We start from the raw sequence: 6,508 nt of genomic DNA, 5'->3' as shown, positions 1-6,508 counted from the left end.
TTTTTTTGAGAGAGAGAGAGAGAGAGAGAGAGAGAGAGAGAGAGAGAATGTGTGAGTATGTGCTGTGTATATGTGTGCATGGATGGTGCCATATTAATCTCATCTTAGGTGCTTGTAGTTGTATGGCAACTATATCATTGACTCAGGCATCTCTCCTGTCATTTACCATAATTTTTTAGAAGTTTCATTAGAAACCTATGTATGTGTTTCTGCTTTCTAGCTTCAATTAATTGCTTTGGTTTCTAATTGGATGTTTTATGAGATCTAGCTTGAAGAGAAATAAAAATCTTAAGTAAATTAGTTAATTAAAATAATTAATATAGTATATTGATAAATGGAAGGACACTATTGGAAAAGTAATCATCTATATTTTCCTAGAGACTATAATATATAGAAAAAAATTCACTGAGGATTATTTCTGGGTTCTTGCCTTATAACACCATGTAGTCTTTTAGAAATCTGTTTAAACACAGCTGAATAAGAAATCATTTAATATAAAATTTTCACATGTTAGTCAGCTATTCCAACTTGATTGTTACTCTAGATATTAAACCAGGATTGATCATATGTTAGGGAGGTCACCATAAGTACAAGGTTTTATTTTTCCCAAGACGCTAAAGACAAAAATTTTTAATATGAATTATAAGCCACTTTGAAATTATTTTTATTTATTTGATAAAATATCTTGCAATTTTAAATATTACACATTTTTAAAATCTAAACCTTGATTTTCTTATTAGGTATTAATGCGTATTAAGGTATAGATATTGATATTTATTTTCTATCTCTTAAGATAAAAGCTTTAACGAAACCAAATGCAATAAGTAAAGAATAAAGTATGCATTTTATTCTATTCAACGTTCCCAATAAGCTACATTTAATAAATAATAAAATTATTATATATGCATTTGTAATACTGTAAATTTGAGTGACTAGACTGTGCAGTTTTCAAAGATATGAAAGTTTTTAAGTTTTTAAGATGATGAATGCTTTTAAAGGTTTTCTTCTGCTTCCACATATTCAAATGCTTCACTAAAGGCTGAGTGCAAACTTTTTTCTTTCTTTCTTATTTTCTTTCTGCATCAGAGTTTAGAACATTTTGTAATGGACTTTCTGAACTTAGTTTTCTTTAAAGCATTCTTGTTCATTGATCATTCATTCAATAGTTTCCCCTTGCTCACTATATTGGAATCTCAATTTCTATGATGGTTAATGTAACTTTTGACAGTTTAATGAAGGAACTTCTCAAGAGTCAGCAGGTAGGAAAAGAGATGGGTTTCTTCTCCTATCAGAAAGCAGCACAGAAGTGGTAAATATGTGGTTTTATTTAGGTTCTTATTATTGTAGCCTGACCTACATGCCCCTATTTTAAAATTAGAAAGTATCTCAGAGAATTCCCTATACAATTTTTTCCCATTTTCTCATGATTTTCTACCACTATTAAATAGGACTAAGAGGTATCTATGGCTAGATTGAAGCAGAATATATGATTTCTAGCATCTGTATTCTTAGTGCTTCATTTTCCCATCCTTACCTTCAGATGTTTAGGAACATAGATTTAAATAATTAACTTACAAAACAACTCTGAGCCGCATTTTACTGTAATGTGAAAACATGGATCGGAGACATAACCTGGGCTAAATAATGGTGATGATTGAGCTCAGTCCCTGCCTCCTTCATAGCTTTATTTAAACATAGCTCAAAGCAACTGTTTTTGAAAGAAAAGAAATGGCACTCTATAGCACTCTACAATATATTCCAGCCAGACTCAATTGTCTAGACAATTCATGATGTGATGAAAGGTAATATCCCAAGTCTCAGAACAACGCTATGGTAGTGTTCTGCAAGCACAGGTTAATTACAGTAATAATAACTACATAATAAGAATGATTCTGAGAGTATCTGAAGAATTATGAAACAGACATATTTCCCACCCAACCAGAAAGTCACTATGGATAAAAAAGGGTGAATGTAGTCACAAACCTTTCTGACAAAAGAGAGCTAACATCCATCAGGTGGACCTAACAAAATGACAGTTTATGCCTTTTTCTGAATGATGCTCTTTTTGGTGGAGGGCAATGCATGACATCAGTTCAGAATGACTTTACTACATTTTTATTTCAAATAAATTGTTGAATTTTGTGAACCCAAATTTTACTTTTTCTGATGGGTCTTATTTCATCCTCTCAAAATATATTTTTCTTGAAGTAATCTTGTATAAACAATGCAAAGTAAGATTCCATATGATAAATTGCAAGTATCACTGTATTAATTCATCTGGAGCAATAAAGTCATCATTTAGAAACACGGGCAAGTGGTGAATTGTCTAACTAGAAATGTACATCATTACAGAGCTACACAATACTCAGTAACTAAGAAAAGGCATGATGATTATTTACATTAACCTTGGTCTACCTCAGTGTTTCTCAACATGTCCGTCATAACCCCTTTCATAGGCCAAATTACCCTTTCATAATGGTTGCATATAAGATATTCTGCATATCACATATTTACATTCCAATGCATAACATTAACAAAATTACAGCTATATGATATCAATAAAAAGAATTTTATTGTTGTGGTCACCTCAACATGAGAAACTGTATTAAAGAGTCACAGCATTAGGAAGGCTGAGAACCATTAGCCTACATCTTGGTCTCAGTTGCATATTTCATATGATTTTTTAAATAAGAATCAAACACTTATTCTGCATTAAATTCCAGATAATAAGGCCATAAACTCACATGAAAGATGAATATCCTTGATGTAGGTTGAAGTTTGTCTATGCACATGGTGTCTTTGTTTTTAACAACTTAATAGTATTTCCTTCCCTAAATGAACCACGTTTTCTTCATACATTCATTCTTGTTTGTCTCCTGTTTCTGGCTATTATGAATAAAGTGGCTATGAACAAAGGAGAAGTGTATTATTGAGATGATGGAGCATCTTTTGGGTGTATGCCCATGATTGTGGGTCTTGAGTTAGAACTATTTCTATTTTTCTGAAACACACACACACACACACACACACACACACACACACACACACACACACACACACCAAACTGATTTCCAGAATGAGTGTAGCAGGTTGTGCCCTCGCTAGCTATAGAAGACTGTTACCCTTTCTCCATATCCACTCCAACATGTACTATCATTTAAGATTTTGGTCTTCAGGATTTTGATAGGTACAAGCTGGAAACTCAGTCATTTTGATGTCCATTTCCCTGCTGATTAAGGATGTTGAACATTTAAATGCTTCTCAGCCATTAGAGATTCTGTGTGAGAATTCTCCAGTTAGCTCTGTACCCCATTTTGTTTATTATTAATCCTTTTATTCCTTTATATTTCAAATGATATTCCCCTACCCAGTTACCCCTCCACAACCCCCCAACCATCTCCCATCCCCTCTCCCCTTTGCCTTTATGAGGGTGCTCCTCTACCCACTGACCCACTCCTGTGTCACCTGTCTAGCCTCTCCTTATGCTGAGGCACAAAGCCTACACAGGACTAAAGGCCTCCCCTCTCATTGATATCAGATAAGGCCATCCTCTGATCCATATGTGTCTGTAGCCATGGCTTCCTCCATGTACACTCTTTTGTTGGTGGTTTAGTCCCTGGGAGCTCTGGGTGGTCTGGTTAGTTGATATTGTTCTTCTTATGGGATTGCAATCCCCATCAACTCCTTTGGTCTTTCCCCCAGCTCTTCTATTGAGATCCTCAGGCTCAGTCTGATGGTTGGCTGTTAATATCTACATCTGCATTGGTCAGGTGCTGGTAGAAACTCTCAGAGAACATCCATCCAAGGCTCCTGTCAGCATGTACTACTTAGAATCAGTAACAGTGTGGAGGTTTGGTGTTTGCCGACAGCATAGGTCCCCAGGTAGGGCAGTCTCTGGATGGTCTTTTCTTCTGTCTCTGTTCCATTTTTTGTCCCTGTCTTTCCTATGGCCAAGAACATTTCAGGGTTAAAATTTTTGAGATGCATGGATAGCCCCATTCTTCAACTGGGGGCCATGGGTGATAGTCTCTACCGGTTGTATATTCCCTATGTTGGGTGTTTCTACTAAAATCATTGCTGTTGGGTCCTGGAGCCCCTAGATTCCCTGGGGTCTTAATTTCCTGACCTTCTGAACTCCTTTCTCGTATCCTTTCCAATACTTGATCCTACCATTTTTTCCCCTCTCCTCCATCTAGCTCCTGTGATTATTTTGTTCCCCATTCTATGTAGGATTGAAACGTCTACACTTTGATATTCTTTCGTAAGCAGCTCCATAAAATTTGTGGATTGTATCATGGGTATTCTGAGCTTTTGGGCTAATATTCACTTATCAGTGAATACATATCTTGAGCATGCTTTTGTGTCTGGTTTACCTCATTCAGTATGATATTTTCTAGTTCCATCCATTTTCCTGTGAATTTCATGAAGTCATTGTTTTTAATAACTAAGTAGTACTCCATTATGCAGCATCTCGTGTTTTATTTATGTTATTTGGTTTGTTGCTATCAAACTTGAGATATATATATATATATATATATATATATATATATATATATATATATATATATAGTAGATTTAGTGTAGATCTTTTCCAAATCTGTAGGCTGTAATGTTATTCTATTGACAGTGTCCTTTGTCTTACAGAAGGTTTTCAGTTTCATTAGGTCCCATTTATTAATTGTTGATCTTAGTGCCTGAGCCATTGGTGTTCTTTTCAGGAAGTTGTTTCCTATACTGATGATATCAAGGTTATTATCTACTAAGTGTTCCATTAGATTTAGCATATGTGGTTTTATATTGAGGTCTTTGATCCATTTGGAAATGAGTCTTGCACAATGTGGCAAATACAGATCTATTTACATTCTTCTACATACATACATACATATATACATACATACATATATACATACATACAGACCTGCACCATTTGTTTAAGATGCTCTCCCTTTTCTATTGTAGGAGATACACACCATTCTTAATGATAGGTTCCATGCACAACATTACATTATCAACACAAAAAGAAGGGTATTGTTGGAGATTCCTTTTCTCATGTGTTATTGGAGAGTCTATTTTTCTTTCTTTCTTTCTTTCTTTCTTTCTTTCTTTCTTTCTTTCTTTCTTTCCTTCTTTCTTCCTTTCTTCCTTCCTTCACTCATTCCTTTCATGTCCTTTGATTATATATTAGCTTTCAATCTTTTGTGTTTTATGGTCTTCCTGTGTGTATATAAGTGTGTATCGTTGTGTCTAGGTATACTTCTCATGCTTTTATTTTTTTAGCTATTTTTCTTCTGTTTCTTTGTTTCTTTGTTTGAGGTCCACCATCAGCCTGAGAGAGGATCCTGAGGAAGGGGTGAATGTGAATGTTAGGAGAATGACTTTGAGTCACTGATGGATACAAGCTAAGAGCTCTGTAATCTCTTTGAGCTAGGTCTCTCTTTCAGGTCAAAACCCTTTCTTTTACTTACTACAATTGCATAAGCTACTTCCTCAGAAATTGTATATCAGTTTAATCATTTACCCCAGAGGGTCTATGGCGGTAATTCTAGCTGAGACTCCTAGCAGTGAGAGGTATGTATCCTGAAGATGCCTCTCCCTATAACCAGGTAGGACTTACAGTGGACAGATAAGGACAGCTGTCAACCCATAAAACTTTTCACCCAAAATCTGTCCTGTATATAGGATATACAAGGATAAAGATAGATCAGAGACTGAAGGAATGAACAATCAATGACTAACCTAAATTGAGACCCATCCCACGGGCAAGAACAAATCTCTGATACTCTTAGTGATACTCTGTTCTATTACAGACAGGAGCCTAGTATAACTGTCCTCTGAAAGGCTCTACCCAGCAGCCAAAGGAATGAGATACATAGACCAACAGTCAACCATTAGAAAAAGCTCTCAGGGTCTTATGGAAGAGTTGGAAGAATAATTGAAGGACCCAAAGAGGACAGGGAAGTCACAGGGAGACCACAGAGTCAAATAGCTTGGACACTTGGGGGATCCCAGAAATTAAACCAACCACCAATCAAAGGGTAAACTTAGACTGGAAGTAGGTTACCTGCATATATGTAACAGATGTACAGTTTGGTCTTCATTTGGGTACACCAACAAGTAAAGTGGGAACTTTCCCTCAATCTGTTGCTTGCTTGCAAGCTGTAGATCCTGTTCCCCTAGCTGAGTTGCCATGTCTGGCCTCTATGAGAGAGCATTCACCTAGTAGTACATGCCAGGGTTGAGGAAGAAATGGAAGGGGAGGGGTATCAGAGTGTGTAGGAGGGATGGTGGATGGAGAGAAAGATGGAGTAATGGGTGGTTGGGTGTGTAAGACCCCGAAAGGAGGAACTCCCTCTGGTCCGGTACTCTCTTGGGTCCCCAGAAAATTCTCAAAATACACCTTGCTGTAAATTACATGAGGTACTTTTATTTACGAGGCCTCGGGCCGACTCGTATCTCACGCAGGAGACAGAGGAGTCGACCCCGACCCTCAGAAGTAAGGGGTTTTTGT

Source organism: Mus pahari, chromosome 11, assembly GCF_900095145.1.
Source record: "Mus pahari chromosome 11, PAHARI_EIJ_v1.1, whole genome shotgun sequence".
Taxonomy (NCBI): Eukaryota; Metazoa; Chordata; class Mammalia; order Rodentia; family Muridae; genus Mus; species Mus pahari.
The sequence above is the reverse complement of the archived record's forward strand: the minus strand, read 5'-3'. Positions refer to the sequence as shown.